Below are 18,544 nucleotides of genomic sequence, written 5' to 3' on the forward strand. Positions count from 1 at the left end.
GACATCGCCCAGGGGAGTGATCCTTAAATGTATATTCTCATCCCTACCTAGCACGAGACCTTTTGGGAGCTCACTGGCTTCGTGTTCCGTAGGAACTCCGAAGTTAAGCAAGAAGGGGGCTAGAGCAATTCCATAATGGGTGACCCACTGGGAAGTTGCTCATGAGTTTCCAAAAATAAAACCGTGAGGGAATGGTAAGGCCAAAGCGGACAATATCGTGCTACGGTGGTGGAGCGGGCTCGGGAAGTGATCCGCCCCAGGCCGGGATGTAACATTGACTCTCAAATACGATGAATTTGATACCAAATTATGACCAAGTCATTGTGTGGTTTATTGTACATAAAAAAACACACTACATTATGCATTCAATTTTGTTAAGAATGTTCTATTGGTTACCAAGTGATCAAAAAATGTATGGTCACTTACTTTTGGATTTGATATTAGAGTAAAAAATAAATTAGTATGCAAATGTTGTAATCACAGCTCATGATATCAATTCAATATGAGTGACCATTCTTAATCACTGGAGTGACCATTCTTAATCACTGGAGTGACCAAAAAATGAAGTTCTCAATTTTGTTGGTTGGCACTTTTTTTCAAAATTTGATAGAAAATACAAATTTTATTTGTCTTTTATTTTATGTGGGGTAGGTAGAAGAATAAAGGGAATTTTAACGAAAAATTTCTAGTACTGTTCATTTTAACAAAAAAATCATATTTTTATACGAAAAAGTCAATCATGGTACTATTCATTTTACCCTTTATTTTATTCTTATCTTTAAAATTCAAAATTTTCAAGTATTTTCCATTAGTTTTCCTCAGAATAAATGCGACAAATCTTCAATGAGGCATATGTCCCCTCCCATTATTTGGGAATTTTCTCATCGACAACCCTGAAAAAAGGAAAATAAAAAAAAATGAAAACGAAGGCCCATTCCAGAAAGCCAACCGACCAAAATTAAAGAAGAACCGAAGCGGCTTGTACATTGAATTGAATACTGAGTTCACGTGGCGTAGATCGTCAACGTGCAGGACCACCTGACGATTCACTCGACTGTACACTACTTGTGCTGCTTCCTTAAATCCGGATCCATGCTCCCTTTGTTAAGTTCAGAATTCATTCCGCAGACTCGGCATCAGTTTGTTTTTCAGTTTTTAGTTTTGGGAGGGCGTTCTTTTTTTGTTTTTGGTTTTGTTTTTTTATTTTTTATTTTATTTTTTATGTCAAATGATAGATTGATAGGTTAAAGAACCAACAAAGTATAAATATACATCATGATACAAAGCAACACTCCTCTCCATTATCGATAGAGAGCCACTTGCTTGGGAGGGCATTTAATTGTGTGCACGGGAAATTTTGATGTGATTTTTTTTTATAATCAAAATATGATTTTAGAAAGAAAAAAAATGATTTTGGCTTTTGAAATTTAAATTTCTTACTTAAACCTAACATGAATTAGTTTTTTTACTAACACTGACACACCCCGACCGGAGTCGAGGTATGTTGGCCGTCATCCGAAGGTGACGTAACAAAAAGTGTAAGTGATATAAGAATGTGAATAAATTAAAACCGTAACAATAACTTAATTAAACTACTAAAGTGAGTGCGCAGTAGTGGGTAGAACCTATAAACTACAAATGTTTAGAGCATAGATAAGATAATGGTAAAGCAATCAAACTAGAGAAGTACTTATTACATAACTGGGATAAGTTCCTAAGTTTAAAAATTGGAGATATGTCAGAATCGCCGGCTAATCCTCGCACGCCACGGAGTAATTCAGCTATCTAGGACTTGAAGGGGCGAAAAATAAAAGGATGAGTGGGCACAAAAATAAAGATTTGTAAAATCCATTTATTTTCTGAAAATACTAACCCCTTACTGTAAAACAAGTATAATTTTCAGAAAATCATACTATGTATAAGTACGAAATCAAATGCATGCCAACAGTAAATCCAGAAGTATGCCACAGCACAATAACTCAACAACAATATAAATATAATCATGTGCTCAACAATCTATACAAGCACGCAAGTCGGAGTCGCCTAATGTGACCTGTACGACTGCACCTATTGCTCATCAATCTATGCTAGCATACAAGTCGGAGTCACCTAATGCGACCTGTACGACGGGACTAAGTGTAATAATATACGCTCTAGTGCTACAATCATGTGAAGACTAGCACTATTTGATGTCACATATGAGTCGGAATTGCCTATTGCAATATGTACAACATGACTAGCACCTACTTGGATCCAAGGCAAGCATGCAGTGCTGATGTGAACAACACGTGAAAGACTAGCTTGGCCCTGGGCTGAGTACTAACACATGGGTGTAGGAATGATGAGCAGACTATATGAATATAAGCATGCCATAATGATTCAACAATTCCAAACATAATAAACTTACCTGAACTTACCTGCGCATCCCATAGGGGTTATTTTAGCATTTCACAACCGTATAACATTGATGAGCAAGTAAAACGTATATGAATATGCCATGACAACATATAAATCTCAACCACATAACAGTATTTTTAGAATTAAATAAATCATGGCATAATATGCATAAACCAACTTAAAAGCATTTGTGGAAACTATACAATATATATATATGAAAACAAAATGCCCACTCATTGATATGTCGATAGATCGTAGCCCCCTAACCTCGCTTGCCCTCGTACGTCCTCAGGGTAAGTCTTCCCTATATGCGAAACAACTAATAATAATAAGTTAATAAGAACATACACTAAAAGCTAGGAATAACTCCTCATAGCTTGCTCAAACAGAAGGTTTGAACATACGAAAATCTTCTACTTGAAGTCATGGACCCGCACATGTCAACCACTAGCCGGCTGGAAGTCGGACGCGCCGTCACGTGCCGCCCAACCAACGGCCACACGTGCAGGCACGCGCCTGGCAAAATCTGATAGAAGACATGAATATTCTGTTAGAGTTGACGAAATATTTCATTAAACAGTTAACGGAACCTGATTATGTTACCTAACACCGTTAGAATATTCCGTCAAGTCTGAGGGAATATTCATCATCTTCTCCGATGGGTCACTGTAGTTCGCCTTCTGGTTTCGCCGAAATTTGGAAATTTTCGTCGATTTTTGGAAAATGTTTAAAACCTTGTAACTTTGTCATTTCTCAACCATTTTCCATGAAATTTATATGGATTTGAAGCTTGTGACAAGGAGAACAAAATAGTAGCTTTCAAAAAGTCCAAAAGGTAGACGGAAGATGACTAAAAAAGCCTCGAAAGTCTCGGCCTAGTTTTCGACTCTTCGAAACCGTGTGTTTTGACTTTGTCACCACTCCAAACTTAGCCTAGGGACTCTAGGGAGTTGTGTGGATGCTTCCATAATCTTCAAAACTTCATAACTTGGCCGGGATCACATCGAAGCTAAGTCGTCCAAGTCGGAACTTCTGAGTCAACGAGTCAAAACTTGTCCATTTGAGAATAGGTTGGTATGGCTAGGTTCGTGGGCTCGAGAGGAGTATGATGGAGATGTTTGCAGCCTCGATTCGTGAAGTTTGATGCGTGTTCTTGAGTGTTGCAAAGATGAAGAAGCTTGGGCGAGGAGAGAGAGAAGGAAGGTGAGTTTTGATTGGTTGCAATAATGAAGGAAGCAAAATAATTGGTGGTGAGGTGTAAGGCACGGATCCGGTTTTAAAGAAGACAAAGGATAGGATTTTGTATAGATGAAATCATAAGAAATCTACCGTACCTTGTAAAAAACAGTGTTTTTGACACTGAACAATTTAACGCACACTTGTAACGACAAGTACAATTTAATTACGATAATGGGAAAATTAATTTAAAGCTGCATAATTATATCCACGTCACTTTGGCAATAAGGGCATAAATGTCAATTTACACACTCAGGGAGAAATTACATAGAAAATTAGGGACGGGTCGTCACAAACACTTAGTGATTAGGATTCACCTAAGTAAATTTTTTATAAAGTTTGATTTTACACAATTTGTTTTTTTTTTTTTTAACAAACGATATTATCTACACTAAAGGGTGAGGGAGTGAGCTAAACTTCACAATGGGTTAGTAATAATGTGGTTCAAATTTGCCTTTGGCGAGAATCGAACATAAGATCTCTCACTTATAAGTGAAGAGGAATATCATTAGACCATAGTACTAAGTGACAATTGTATTTTTAGATGTCTAATATACTCCTCATTACTTATTTTGTGATCTACTATTAATTATATGAATATTATATAAATAACAGTCATGAAATATTTTTCAAACTATGCAAAGTGAAACAGAGAATTAATGATTTTGAAAAAAATATAGGAAAATGTATAAGAGCAAGTTCAGTGGAGATGTCAAAAAAAAAAAATGTCAAATATAAGTTAGAATGCCAATGTAGTAAAGATAAATTTCCTTTTGCTTCAATCCATATATATTTTTTCTTATTTAATTAATATTTGTAAGACTCACTTGTAAAATAAATAATCAAGCCTAATTCTTCATTATTTATGAGTGGTAACCCACATGGATTCCGATATAGACATTTAGGTATACCAATTTATTACAGTACACTTATGTATTTACATATGTTTCTTATGTTTCACTATTTATTTATTTTTGAAATTTTTTTATTTAGGTACATTTATAAAGTTATAATTGGAGGAATTTAAATAAAGTTAACAAATGAAAATGTGTACTTTAATAAATTTAATTATTTAATGAAAAATATTAAATATTATACACATTAAAGTACAATTATAATAAATACGTAATCTAGCACCATGTTTTAATATGAAAATGTGTATATTAATAAATTTAATTATTTAATATGTTTCTTATGAATATGTGGTAAATGAATATGAATATGAATATGAAATAAAGTACACATCAAAGGATTATAATACATAATCTAACATTATGTTTAGATTAAATTTTTTGTATTTTTAAATGATTAAAGTTCAAAAACTCCTATATATATGTTGCAGTCATATTTAGAATAAAAATGTGATTATGTAAATCCTAGTGCATTTAGGAATATCTTTGAATATTCCATTTAGTAGTTAATATCCTATTAGAGTTGTAATCCTAAAAGGGTAAGGATTTAACATATTCTACTACTATAAATAAATGCACAATGGGGTGATATAACACACAATTCACAATTAAATCTCTCTCTTTTCTCTCTTATTGCCCTCGGCCTCCCTCTCTCTATTTCCTTAGAATAGTTTAATCAAATAGGCCTACAAAAAAAAAATATATATATATATATATATATATATATATATATATATATATTCTTCAAATCTTTTGATTTTGGACATGCTTTCTTTTTAAATAGCAATATAATTACACGAATAGGTGATAAAATAACCAGTATCGAACTCATCATTCAAGAGATTTGAGCCTAAGATTTCTCACTTATAAATGCAGAGGAATATCACTAGATCGTAGTACTAAATGATTTTTTTTAATGAATTTGATAGGTAGGAGAGTAGGCTAACATTCACAATAAGCTAGCCATAATAATTTTATTCAAATTCGTTTTGACGAGAATTAAACTCAAGATATCTGAATCAAAAGTAAGAAAAATGCCACTAACCTGCAATATTAAGTGACAACATTAAATGCCACATAGTATTATGGTCTAGTAGTTTTCATCTTCACTTGCAAGTGAGAAGTCTTAAGTTCGATTATCGCTAAAGGCCAAATTTGAACCACATTATTGCTAGCCCATTGTTAGGGTAATCCCACCCCTCCTCCTTAGTGTAGATAAATAATATCAATTGTTAAAAAAATGACAACATTAAATGATTTTTAGAATGCATTTATTATTATTATTTGATACAATATATTTACATTAAAGTGAGGGAGAATACGTTAGTATTGAATTCGTCATTTATGATATTCGAATTTGATAGATCTCACTTGACACACCCCGACCGAGATCGGAGCGTGCTGGCCGTCACGCAAAGGTGACGTAGCCATGTGCACGTGCGGAAGCTAATAAAGTAGTAATATAAAAGTACGAATAATTAAAAACTAGCATACAAAGTACTAGAATAAGTGCTAGTAAGTGAGATACAATTTCAGAGCAGGTCTATAGCAGTCCAAATAAAACGACAACAGTAGTACGCCCGAAGGCGACCCTACAATGTGGAGTGTCTGTCAGAACACCGGAAAGCCCTCAAGGGAAACCACCGCAACGGCTAAGCAACTAGAACCTGGAGGGGCGCAAAACAAAAGCGTGAGTGGGCAAAAACAAAGCTCTTTGAAAACCATTTAACAAAAATACATTATAACCCCTCGCCGTAAAACCTGTATACTTCCCAGAAAATAAACATAAAAACGTATGTATAAACATGCCAACATGCTCAAGGGTATGCCAACCATGCTCAATATATGCCATGCCAAAACCTCATAATGAATGTAAGTGCCCAGGTATAAATCATATCAATAGCATAACATCTGGCAGCCGGAGTCACCTAACGTGACCTGTACGGCTGCATCTAGAGCTCAAATCTCAACTCTATAACTGAACCTGCCCACGAGTCGGAACCACTCAAGGTGGTCTTTATGACAGGCCTGGGTGTAACATATATATACGCTCTAGTGCTACGATCACGTGAAGGCTGTGCGAATAATCGCGGGTCACCTACGAGTCGGAACCACCTAATGTGGTCTGTACGACAGGCCTATGCACCTAACTTGGATCCAAGCTGAGCGTGTGGTGCGGGAGGTGAACATCACGTGAAGGACTGTGCCCTACTCTGGGCGGGAGCACTAACACCGGGGGTGCAGGTTATGAGCTCTCTAAGTCTCTCAAACTACTGCTGAAAGTAAATATGAATACCACTTACCTGGCACTTACCTGTGCGTCCACAGCACCCAATATGCATATATATGTATGCCACTATTAATGCGTGCAATGATGCATAAACGATAATAATAACATGCATGGCATAAGGCAAATAACCCTTTTTAAATCAATTTCTGGGAATATAAATGTATATAGGTATATACGGAAAACAAAAGCCCACTCACTGGTATGTAGAAGGGTCGTAGCCCCCCTGCCTCGCGTGTGCACGTTCGTCCTCGGGGTACGTGTCACCTAGATGCGAAACAACTATAAAAACGTTAACTTTAAAGCACATAACCAACTTCTCGTAATAACTTCTCATACATTGCTCAAAATGGACAAATGAATATACCAACGTGCTCTACACAACCTCAGGATCACAACCATATTTTTAAAATAATTTTTGGACCCCGCACGCGCCCCCACGCGCCTGAATAGGCACGGACCTACGCGCCCCCCACGCGCGGCCACGTGCCATGCACACTGACGGCGTCAACTGACGCCGTCAGGAATATTCCGTTAAACTGACGGAATATTCCGTTAAACTTAACTGACGCCGTCAACTGCCGTTAGGAATATTCCGTTAAACTTAACGGAATATTCCCCTTTCTTCTCCGGCGAGACTCCGGCGCCGGCGACGGCGCCGGAAAACTGGGAAAATTTCCAACCGTGATTTCTCACTCGTTTCTCAACCGTTTTTCATGATTCAAACGCCAAAATGAAGCTTAGGACTAGTAGAACAACGTTAGACCACTTTTACAAGCTAAAACTCACTAGATCATACCTGCAACAACAATCCAAGTTCGGCCAACTTTGGACAGGACGATCCCGACGTCCAAACTCGTCCAACGAACCACTCCGAGGTTCCTTGGAACCTCACAAACACATCTACAAGCTTAGAAATTCCAAAAACAAGCTAGATTAAATTTGCATGAACAGTACTCAAAACGGACATCGTCGAATCGACGTGAAAACGATGTGTTTCTCACCTGAAAATGATATGGTTGTGTTCCTCTCGACCTCACGAGCTCAAATGTGTCCTTGGTTTCCTCGATCTGCTACTGTTTGAGGGGTATGTGTGTTGGTCCGTACGTTTTAGGAAGAAGAAGAAGGATAGAGGACTCGGGGGAGAGGGAGAAGACAGAAGGAGAGAGAGAAGGATAGTGTCTGTGTGTGTGTGGGAGTGTGTGAGGTTCCAAACACATGCCACAACACACCAAACAACCAAAACGTGACGAAAGCACACTAGGGGTAAAATTGTAATTTCATACGTACGTTTCGATATTTCCGGAACGGGATGTCACATCACTTACAAGTGAAAATTTATATGACAAAACCATAGTTTGGATCACATTAATTTTAAGTGTAATTAAAACATTCAACAATTGAAACGTGCTGTTGAAAAGTCGTTTGATATTCTTTTACAAAACTGCTTTTCTTTTTATTTTTTTTGTTTTGGAAAAGAGATCCTCTCTTTTTGGATCAAGTGATCCGACCCTTAAAAATTTGATTCAACGGCTAAAAACAAGGACCCCTGTAAAAGTTATAATAACTTTAGCCGTTTCATCAAATTTCAAGGGTTCGGATCACTTGATCCGGTGGCTTTGGTGGAAGAGATCCGGAAAGAATCCCTTTCCTTTGTTTTGGACATTTGATTTTCATTAGATATTTTTCTAATCGAATATTAAATCATTTGTTTAAACAATCGATAATATTTACCCTAACAGGATGGGGGAATTGACTAACTCTCGCAATGGGCTAACAATAATGTAGTTCAAATTCATCTTTGACGAGAATCGAACCTAAGACCTCTCACTTACAAGTGAAGAAGATTATCACTAGATTATAGTACTAAATGACGAATATTAAATAATTACTTATGTCAAAGTAATCCATTTATAATATTTTGTTGGTCCCGTAACTTTTCTTTATTTTCTGTACCATGCTACTCTACCATATACCAAACTTGTTTGGCAATTTTTTAATGTCCAATAGCATTTACTATGAACTTTTTGAAAACTATAAGTGGTGGGTCGCCCAATTAGGTCTTTTTTCTTTTAACTCATGGTGTCTTAAATTAAACCTTTAACCTTTTATTATTGGTGCAGTTTAGGTAGTAATAAAGTTTGCAACAAATAATAAAATTACAAATAAAACCTTTTTCTTACACCATAATGAAAAATATCCTTTTTTCATTGTGATTTATAGTAAAAATGGACCCAGGAGGTGGAGGGCTCACCAATGTTCCTAGTTACCGAGAAAATTAAGATGACGAGGATGAAGCTCAATAACTGGGCTCGTAGTAATGTAAGGGTGAGACCAAAAGCAATTAGAGAGGTGGAGGATATGCTTACGAGTTTGTTGGGACAACCATTCACTAATGAGTCTATTGAGCAGAAAAAGGAGCTAATTGGGAAGTTGAACCGATTGCTTGAACAAGAGGAGCAATTTTGGAGACAACGATTGAAGGAAAATTGGATTAAACTTGGGGATCGCAATACCAAGTATTTTCATCAGAAGGCTAATAGGAGGCAAAAGCGGAACTGTTTATACGGGTTAATGGATGATAATGCTAGTTGGCGTGAGGACCATAAGGGGATGGAGGAGGTTGCGGTGTCTTATTTCACAAAACTTTTTAGTTCAAATGGAGTGGAGAATTTTGACGATATTTTTGTCATATCATGCCTAAGGTGACGGATGAGATGAATTTTTCCTTGACAAGCCCGTTCACAGATGAGGAGATCAAGTGTGTTGTCTTTCAGATGCATCCTACAAAGGCGCTGAGACTGGAGGGTATGTCACCGGGATTCTACCAGAAGCATGAGGGAGTGGTCAACAAAGATGTTTGTAATGGGGTTCGGTCCATGCTCCTATCTAGCCATATTCTATAGAAAATCAATTATACCCATGTTACATTAATTCCCAAAGTCAAAGATGTTACGATGACACAACTTCGCCCTATTAGTTTGTGCAATGTGTTGTACAAAATAGTGGCAAAGGTTCTCACGAATAGGTTGGAGCTTATTCTCCCACAGGTTATTTTTCCTACCCAAAGTGCTTTCGCTCTGGGACGTTTAATCTCGGATAATTATTTGGTAGCTACTGAAGTTGCTTATTATATGCATAACGGTCCTCGGGGTCCAATGGTCTTATGGCATTGAAATGGGACATTAGTAAGGCTTATAATTGTGTGGAATGGAAATTTCTAGAGGCCATGATGCAGAGACTGGGATTTTCTGAAAGGTGGATACATATGGTCATGTGGTGTGTTTCAACGGTGACTTATTCATTTAAATTGAATGGTGACCCGGTGGGTTACGTGTATCCAGAAAGAGGAATACGCCAAAGGATCATCTCTCCCCTTTTTTATTTGCTATGCATGCAGAGGGCCTTTCAGCCCTATTGACAAAGACTAAGTTTGAAGGAGAGTTACAGGGGATCAAAGTTTGTTGAGCTGCTCCTAGTATCCACCACTTGTTTTTTGCCGATGATAGTTTTCTTTTTGCTCGAGGTACCATTAATGAGTGTTAGAGTATTAAATAGGTGTTCGGGACGCATGAGTTGGCCTTTGGACAAGTGGTTAATTTTGAGAAAAGTTGCATTTCCTTATGTATCGTGTGTTCAAGGCTCGGTACTTTCCTACTAAAGATTTCCTTGAAGCTTGGGTAACATTTAATAGTTCACATGTCTAGCGCAGTATTGCTGCCTCGAGACCGGTGCTTCAAAAAGGACTTCAGTAGCAAGTGGGTGATGGGAAGACGGTTCGCATATGGAAAGATAATTGCGTGCCAGGGGAGTCATGCCTTCGGATTTTGACCCTGCCACCCGTACATTGGAATGATGAGGCCACGGTGGAGGGATTGTTGTGGGTGGAACCTAAGCAGTGGAATGTGTGACTGCTAAATGAGATTTTCTCCTAGGAGGAAGTGGAATTAATTCGAGGGATCCCACTTAGCTTACGTAATATTGCCGATAGAAGAGTTTGGCATTATGATCGACATGGGAAGTTTATGGTTCGGAGTGTTTATCATGTTGCTCAGGGGATAATTGCAGTCAGTGGGGAAATGGATGTAGGCTCTCATTCCACTTTTATTAACAATGGGGAGAAGTTATGGAAGAAATTGTGGTCGGCTTGTGTCCCTGGGAAAGTAAAGATTTGTGTATGGCGCGCATGTTTGAATTCTTTGCCTACAAGATTAAATCTTTCTAAGCGGAGAGTGCCAATCAAGGATGGATGTGTAGTGTGTGGATGTCAGGTGGAATCCGTGGACCATGTCCTGCGGGATTGTCAGGCAGCTAGAGCGATGTGGTTTTGAGGCTTGGGCTTACGTGTGGATGATGGGCACGGTGTGAATTTTATGAATTGGTTAGCCAATCTTCATATACAGGGTCATGGATCGGGATTTGATCCATGTTTAATGTTGATCTGGTCACTATGGCAACACTGGAATGAAGTGTTATGGAATGGTAGTCCTCTAAACCCTGTAGAGAATGTGCTTTGAACTGAAGGTTGGTTACAAGAATTCCACAGGTGCCATAATACAGATGCAAAAAAGGGAAGACGTGAGTTATGGAAGTGGAGAAAACCTGAGGAGGGATGGGTCAAGTGCAATTTCGATGGAGCATGGAATCAATGGTAGAACCAGGGTGGGTTTGGAGTGGTGATACATAACTAGTTAGGGGAGTTTCTCAATGTTGTAGCATGTCCCATTGAAAGGACTATGTCTACCTTACATGTGAAGTTTATGGTAGCTAGACAAGCTGTACTGCTGGTCAAAAGGTTATACTCGGGCGAAGTGCAAGTTCAGTTTGAAGGTGATGCGGTTTTGGTATTGATAGCCATGAAGGGCCAAGGAGATGACAACTCTGTTTTTGGTCCCATTATAAATGACTTGCGGTGCCTTCTTATGAAGTGGTCAAGTTCGACGATTAGTCATGCCCAACGAGAAGGAAATTCGGTGGCGCATCGGTTTGCTCGATTAGGGATTACTAGTGACCAGGAGGTGGTATGGTTCGAGGAGCCTCCGGATCTAATTCATGATATTCTTTTTTAGGAAGGATTGTAAGTTTGATTGTTCATTTGAGGATAGGTTTATTGTTGTGCGGGACATTCTTTTCCTTCGATCGGGTTAAAATCCCCAGCAAGATTTTTATCGAGGCCCATTATGCACATTATCCTCAGTTTGTACGAATTCTGATTTGCTTAATGAATATCGTACCTTTGTTTCAAAAAAAGTACACAATTATTTTTATATAAATCATACTGGGGTAGAGAACGAACGTAAGACATGAGCTAAAGTTGGGAATGGGTGAGAGGATTCGAAAGTATTACATGTTATAACCATTGTATTAAAAGTGTGATTGTGTAAATCCGAGATTAGATTTGATATTAGTTATTATTCTCTATTAGGACTTGTATTCTTTAGAGGAGAAGGATTCTTCCCTCCCTTATTACTATTAATAAAGGCATTGTGTAAGAGGAATAATACATCTTCTACACAACCAACATCTCTCACTCTATTCTCTCTTTGATGCCGTGCCTCCCTCTCTCCCTTGTAATAAGCCACAACATTAAATTAATTTAGAGGAGGGGAAGTTGGCATGGTTTGAAACTCAACACCCTATCTACTAGAGTATTGGACACATACTTTTGCAAAGTAATTTTATGTTTGCTGAAAGGATAGCTATAGATAAATACAAAAGGATAAATGTTAAGAATAATAGCAATGATAGAACAAATTTTTTTAATACAACGATATATTTACACTAAGAGGATGTGATAATAAATTGGTTGGGAATTTGCTATTTTCAAAATTCGAACGTAAGACCTCTTACTTACAAGTAAAAGAAAAACCATTAAATCGTATTATTAAGTGGATTTTTTTTTTAAAACAAACGATATTATCTACATTAAAAAAGTGGGAGAGTAGGCTAAGCCTTACAATGAGCTAGTAATAATGTGGTTCAAATTCAATATAAAAGAATATCATTACACCGTAGTACTAAATGGGTTGCAAACTTAAAAACACATCCACATTATGAACAAGAAATATTGACTTTATTATTATAATAACAAGGAGGCTTTTATTTGGGAAAAAGAGACAAGATGCTCAAATTAACAAATCGTAAAGTGTGTAGCATATATATATATATATATATATATATATTTTCGTTTTGTATTTATCATAAGATGCATCACTACAAACAAATAAAACATGTTATGTTAGATTTTATATGACAATATCTTATGTTAGTTTATATATACATGCCACTAATAGATGCAGAAAATCCCATTAGCAGTTGCACTCTATATTATGTTATCTTTAGATTAATGCAACCCTAATAATAATATATATACGTTTCAAAATTTCATATCACCAACCCTCCACCCTCCCAGTCCCACGATAAAAGTACAAATTAAATCCAAATCCCCAAAAATAGTGACTACATCGAATGCATAACTGTACAATAAATAAATAAACATTTTCATATGTATTTTACCATAATGACGAAGAATAATACGTCTATAAACCCTTATGCAATAATTAACAAGTCAACTCAATAACACTCCCGTTTGTAGAAAAAAAAATTGTACATGGATCAAATTAAAAAAATTCTATGTAAGTACAAATAAGTAGATAACAAACAAAAATATAGGATATTTTATTTTTCCCACTTAACAAATCAAAAAATTCGCTACTTAATATTACGAGCCACTAATATTTCTGGTCTTAATATAAATACTCTCGTCTGATACAAATAAAAATCAGGAAATTCAATCTTTTTGAAGGGCCAAATGCCACTTGAACCCCTGGATTCCTTCCCCATCCAACTCCACACCATATAAACCTCGGTATACCCATGAACCCCATCTCATCAAACTGCCACAACAAATACACTCCCAAACTAACATCCAGCTCTCACTCCCTTCTTTTATCACTTTGAATCTGACTTCTTCTTCCTCTTCCTCCTCCTCCTTACCACTCCCCCACCACCCTTCTCTCCCCTTCTTCCCCACCACCACCGGCGCCACCGCAACTTCCCCCACCACCGCCGAAAACCCACCGCAAAAATGGGCAAGGGTGGCTCCCTGAGCGAGAGCGTGATAAAAAAGATCCTCCTCTCCTACACCTATGTCGCCATCTGGATCTTCCTCTCCTTCAGCGTCATCGTCTACAACAAATACATCCTCGACAGGAAGATGTACAACTGGCCCTTCCCCATCTCCCTCACCATGATCCACATGTCCTTCTGCGCCTCCCTCGCCTTTCTCCTCGTCCGCGTCTTCCGCCTCGTCGAGCCCGTCACCATGTCCCGCGACCTCTACCTCTCCTCCGTTGTCCCCATCGGCGCCCTCTACTCCCTCTCCCTCTGGCTTTCCAACTCCGCCTACATTTACCTCTCCGTCTCCTTCATCCAGATGCTCAAGGCCCTCATGCCCGTCGCTGTCTACTCCATCGGCGTCTCCTTCAAAAAAGAGTCCTTCAAGACCGACACCATGGTGAACATGATCTCCATCTCCATCGGCGTCGCCATCGCCGCCTACGGCGAGGCCCGATTCGACACCTGGGGCGTCTTCCTCCAGCTCGGCGCCGTCGCATTCGAGGCCACCCGCCTTGTCTTGATCCAGATCCTCCTCACATCCAAAGGCATTACCCTTAACCCCATCACATCTCTCTACTATGTCGCGCCTTGCTGCTTGGCTTTCCTCTTCGTCCCCTGGATCTTCGTCGAGTACCCGGTTCTGCGTGATTCGTCGAGCTTCCATTTCGATTTCTTGATTTTTGGGACCAATTCTATCTGCGCATTTGCTCTGAATCTCGCCGTGTTCTTGCTCGTCGGAAAGACCTCGGCGCTGACGATGAATGTGGCCGGAGTGGTTAAAGACTGGCTCCTGATCGCCTTTTCGTGGTCCGTGATCAAGGACACCGTGACCCCGATCAATCTGTTCGGCTACGGCCTGGCGTTTTTGGGCGTTGCCTACTACAACCACTCCAAATTGCAGGCTCTGAAGGCCAAGGAGGCGCAGAAGAAGACGGCGCAGCACGACGAGGAGGCCAGCAGGCTCATGGAGGAGAGGGAAGGGGAAGGAATTGGGAAGAGGAACGAATCCCATAATTGATTCTTTCCAATTGCTCGGATTTGATCCAGAGACGCATCTGATTTGAGCTAGATTACGGTAATAAGAACAAAATGGGAATGTAGGTGGTGGAAGAGCTTAAAATGGGTTCGATTCGGAGGCAGACGAAATTCGGTTTCCTTCTCCTTCTTGAAGATGAAGAAAGAATTCGGGTTTTCGGTACGTTGTTCTAGATTTCGGGTTTCTTCTGATTAGCAATATTTAGTAATGTTTAAGGGGTTTGAGATTCTGCAACTGTTGCTTCTACTGCCAAATCATGTATGTTGGTAGACTAAGAATCTCAGATGCCTTGTTTTTTTTATTTAGCTTTAATGCCTATTTTTTCATATTCATTATCTTTTCAGTCTCAATGGGTTGTTGTGGATGAATACCACATCGTAATGTTGATCACATTTTGGTTTCTTGGATGTTGGGATACAGAGTATAGTATACACCGGGGTTTTTGGCCGTTGGATCCTTTATCGCACATCCATCCGTACTTTTATTCGATGCATACCATACGGCAGAGAAAAGAGTTTGTCAGTGCACTTTGAAAATGTCACATTTATCTTGTCACACTAGTTATGGCAATTGGGGTCCTGTGGGTATATGAGTTACTAAGTTAGGTAAGAGCTAGAAAATGTGTCCCAAGCTGCCATCCTCAGTTTGCGCAGTAATTAAACTAAGTCATCTTAAACCTTATTAGTACTTAAACGCCTGACCGGTTTTACGCTCTCAGTGCAATCCGATCCACCAACCCTAGATTGAAATAGACCAGGACAGCGTAGATTCGGGTTATCTTCTTACCAGGCGGGTTTGCTTGTTCTTTGTGTTCTACCTTGCTTGAACACCTGAAGCTTGAATCTTTTCTGTGGAGTCTGAAGAACTTTGTATTAGGGTGTCGTTCAAAAACACCTTGTCGAAATGGTGACTTGAAATCGTGTAAGCGATTATTTTCTGTTGATAGAAACATTGAATGGCAGAAATCACCGAATTTCTGTTTGTAGTTCGTTATGGTTGAAATATCTGTCTCAAAATGTTTGATCTCTATCTTTTAGCATCAGTGAAGTCCTAACTGCAATTAGTGAGGTTAAGTTTTGGATTTGGAAACTTTAGGTGTTTTGATGTTTTCAAACTATTGTTTGATCTCTATCTTTTAGCATGAAATATCTGTCTCAAACTATTGTTTGATGTTTTCAAATTTAACCTTTGAATTTGAATCAATTATTGCAATTGTAGAGATGGACAAAAAAAAGGGCTAAGAGGGGGTGGCCAACCTGATGCCTTTTCAGCCAAATAATAGTCTAATGGTCTCCACAGAATTATAATCTAGTCATCGGTTGGAAATGAGTTTTTGGACAAACCAGACTATTTTTTACTTTTGGACTTTTAGCCACTCCATTCGAGATGACCTATGTAAGATCTCACATCGCCCATGGGAGTGATCCTTATATGTATATTTTCATCCCTACCTAGCACGAGGTTTTTTGGGAGCTCATTGACTTCGGGTTCGCGCGAGAGCAATTCCAGGATGGGTGACCTATTAGATAGTTCTCGTCTGAGTTCTCAGAAACAAAACCGTGAGTGCGTGGTCGGGGCCCAAAACAGACAATATCGTGCTACGGTGGAGTCGAGCTTAGGATGTGGTGGGGACCTGGGTCAGGATGTGACAACCTAAGTGTGATAGTACTAAGAAATTAAAGATGGAAAACAAAAAGAGAAATTATAAGTAGATTTTTTCAAAACTCTTTATAAATTTTTTGTCACCTCATATTTTAACTTTAATTTATGTGTCAATATAATAAAATATTGTGCTACATTTCTTAAACCAAAAAAAATATAGTTTTAAAGACATTAAATATCTTGTTATTTGTGTAAAAACATTTAGTAAGGATCTTGCCGGATTCTCTTTGTGAGGATCCTTGGGATCCTCAAATCACATATGTTCATCGTATATTGTACGGTCAGAAATTATTGTAAATTCTTTTATTTAAAATTGAATATAAACAGTACCTGATGAAAATTGACCGTACAATATACGATGAATGAATGTGATTGAAAAATCCCTAAAATCCACAAAAAAGATCTCTAAAATTCACAAAGAGAATTTGGTTAGGATCCTCACTCCGCGTCATTTGGTGTGAGACGTTGTCAACCAACAATATGTACATGCGGGGCTGTCTGTTTTGTCATCTACCAACTCTGCCAAGTGGGGACAAAGAAATTATAGCATGTATACTTCTACTGGTATTGGATGGTACAACGCTTATTTTTTTCCCTTGCACTTCACTGGATGGAAATTCAACGTGAATAGGTGCATTGTTTGTGCCAATTTAGGGTTTGAAGATGACTTCTACCCATAAGCGATTTTGGTAAAAACGTCACATTTATCTTGTCACACTAGTTATGGCAATTGGGGTCCTGTGGGTATATGAGTTACTAAGTTAGGTAAGAGCTAGAAAATGTGTCCCAAGCTGCCCATCCTCAGTTTGCGCAGTAATTAAACTAAGTCATCTTAAACCTTATTAGTACGTAAACGCCTGACCGGTTCTACGCTCTCAGTGCAATCCGATCCACCAACCCTAGATCGAAATAGACTAGGACAGCGTAGATTCGGGTTATCTTCTTACCAGGCGGGTTTGCTTGTTCTTTGTGTTGTACCTTGCTTAAACACCTGAAGCTTGAATCTTTTCTGTGGAGTCTGAAGAACTTCGTATCAGGGTGTCATTCAAAGACATCTTGTCCAAATGGTGACTTGAAATCGTCGAAGCGATTATTTTTTGTTGATAGAAACATTGAATGGCAGAAATCACCGAATTTCTGTTCATAGTTCGTTATGGTTGAAACATCTGTCGCAAAATGTTTGATCTCTATCTTTTAGCATCAGTGAAGTCCCAACTGCAATTAGTGAGGTTAGTTTTGGATTTGGAAACTTTAGATGTTTTCAGTACAACACTCTTTACCTCCTCTTTCAGACATAGCAATTATTTCTGGTACATTGTCATCTATTGTAGTCCAAAACATCCCACCTTTTTTTGTACGAACAAGTAAAGTTGCTTCCTTGTGGTAAACTAACGCGTAAAAATGCCGTTGCTGAGGTAAAATAATTGGAGCCTCCTATTAAGTCTTAATCCATTAACAATTAGAGCCTCCTACTTCGATCCCAAAAATGGACGCGAACCCCTGAACTTCTGACACGACACGAGGTTGTGCAATGTTGTTATGGTTTAGCAGAAGGGGTTAAGGACTCCACATCCTTTTTCCGGGGATTCTAGGAATATTCACATTTTAGTCGTTCATCGTACATCGTATGATCAGTTTTCGTCATGTACTATTTGGTTTAATTTTAAATTAAAAAAAATGTCAAATAATTTCTGACTTCACAATGTAAATGACTAAAATGTAAGAATCCGTAGGATTCCCACAATTTGAATCCGAATAGAATCCAAATCCTAGCAGAAGAGTCCTTTTTGGCTTTTAAAGAGTTGATCCATTGCTTATTTATGGAATAGAGCAGTTTTTCGATATCAACATATAGTTAAACAAACAAAAGGAATGCTAGTAACCTTTGCAAGTCTT

General features: G+C 38.4%; 1 pseudogene across 1 annotated transcript; it reads left to right on the forward strand.

The window, feature by feature from the left end:
* Positions 1 to 13,620: 13,620 nt before the first annotated feature.
* On the forward strand, positions 13,621 to 15,336 carry LOC137717908 (putative sugar phosphate/phosphate translocator At5g25400 pseudogene; annotated as a pseudogene). The gene has a single exon (XR_015965707.1). The product of XR_015965707.1 is annotated as a putative sugar phosphate/phosphate translocator At5g25400 pseudogene (transcript).
* Positions 15,337 to 18,544: the final 3,208 nt, after the last annotated feature.

Source organism: Pyrus communis, chromosome 8, assembly GCF_041283825.1.
Source record: "Pyrus communis isolate YQ-2024b chromosome 8, ASM4128382v1, whole genome shotgun sequence".
NCBI classification, from domain to species: Eukaryota; Viridiplantae; Streptophyta; class Magnoliopsida; order Rosales; family Rosaceae; genus Pyrus; species Pyrus communis.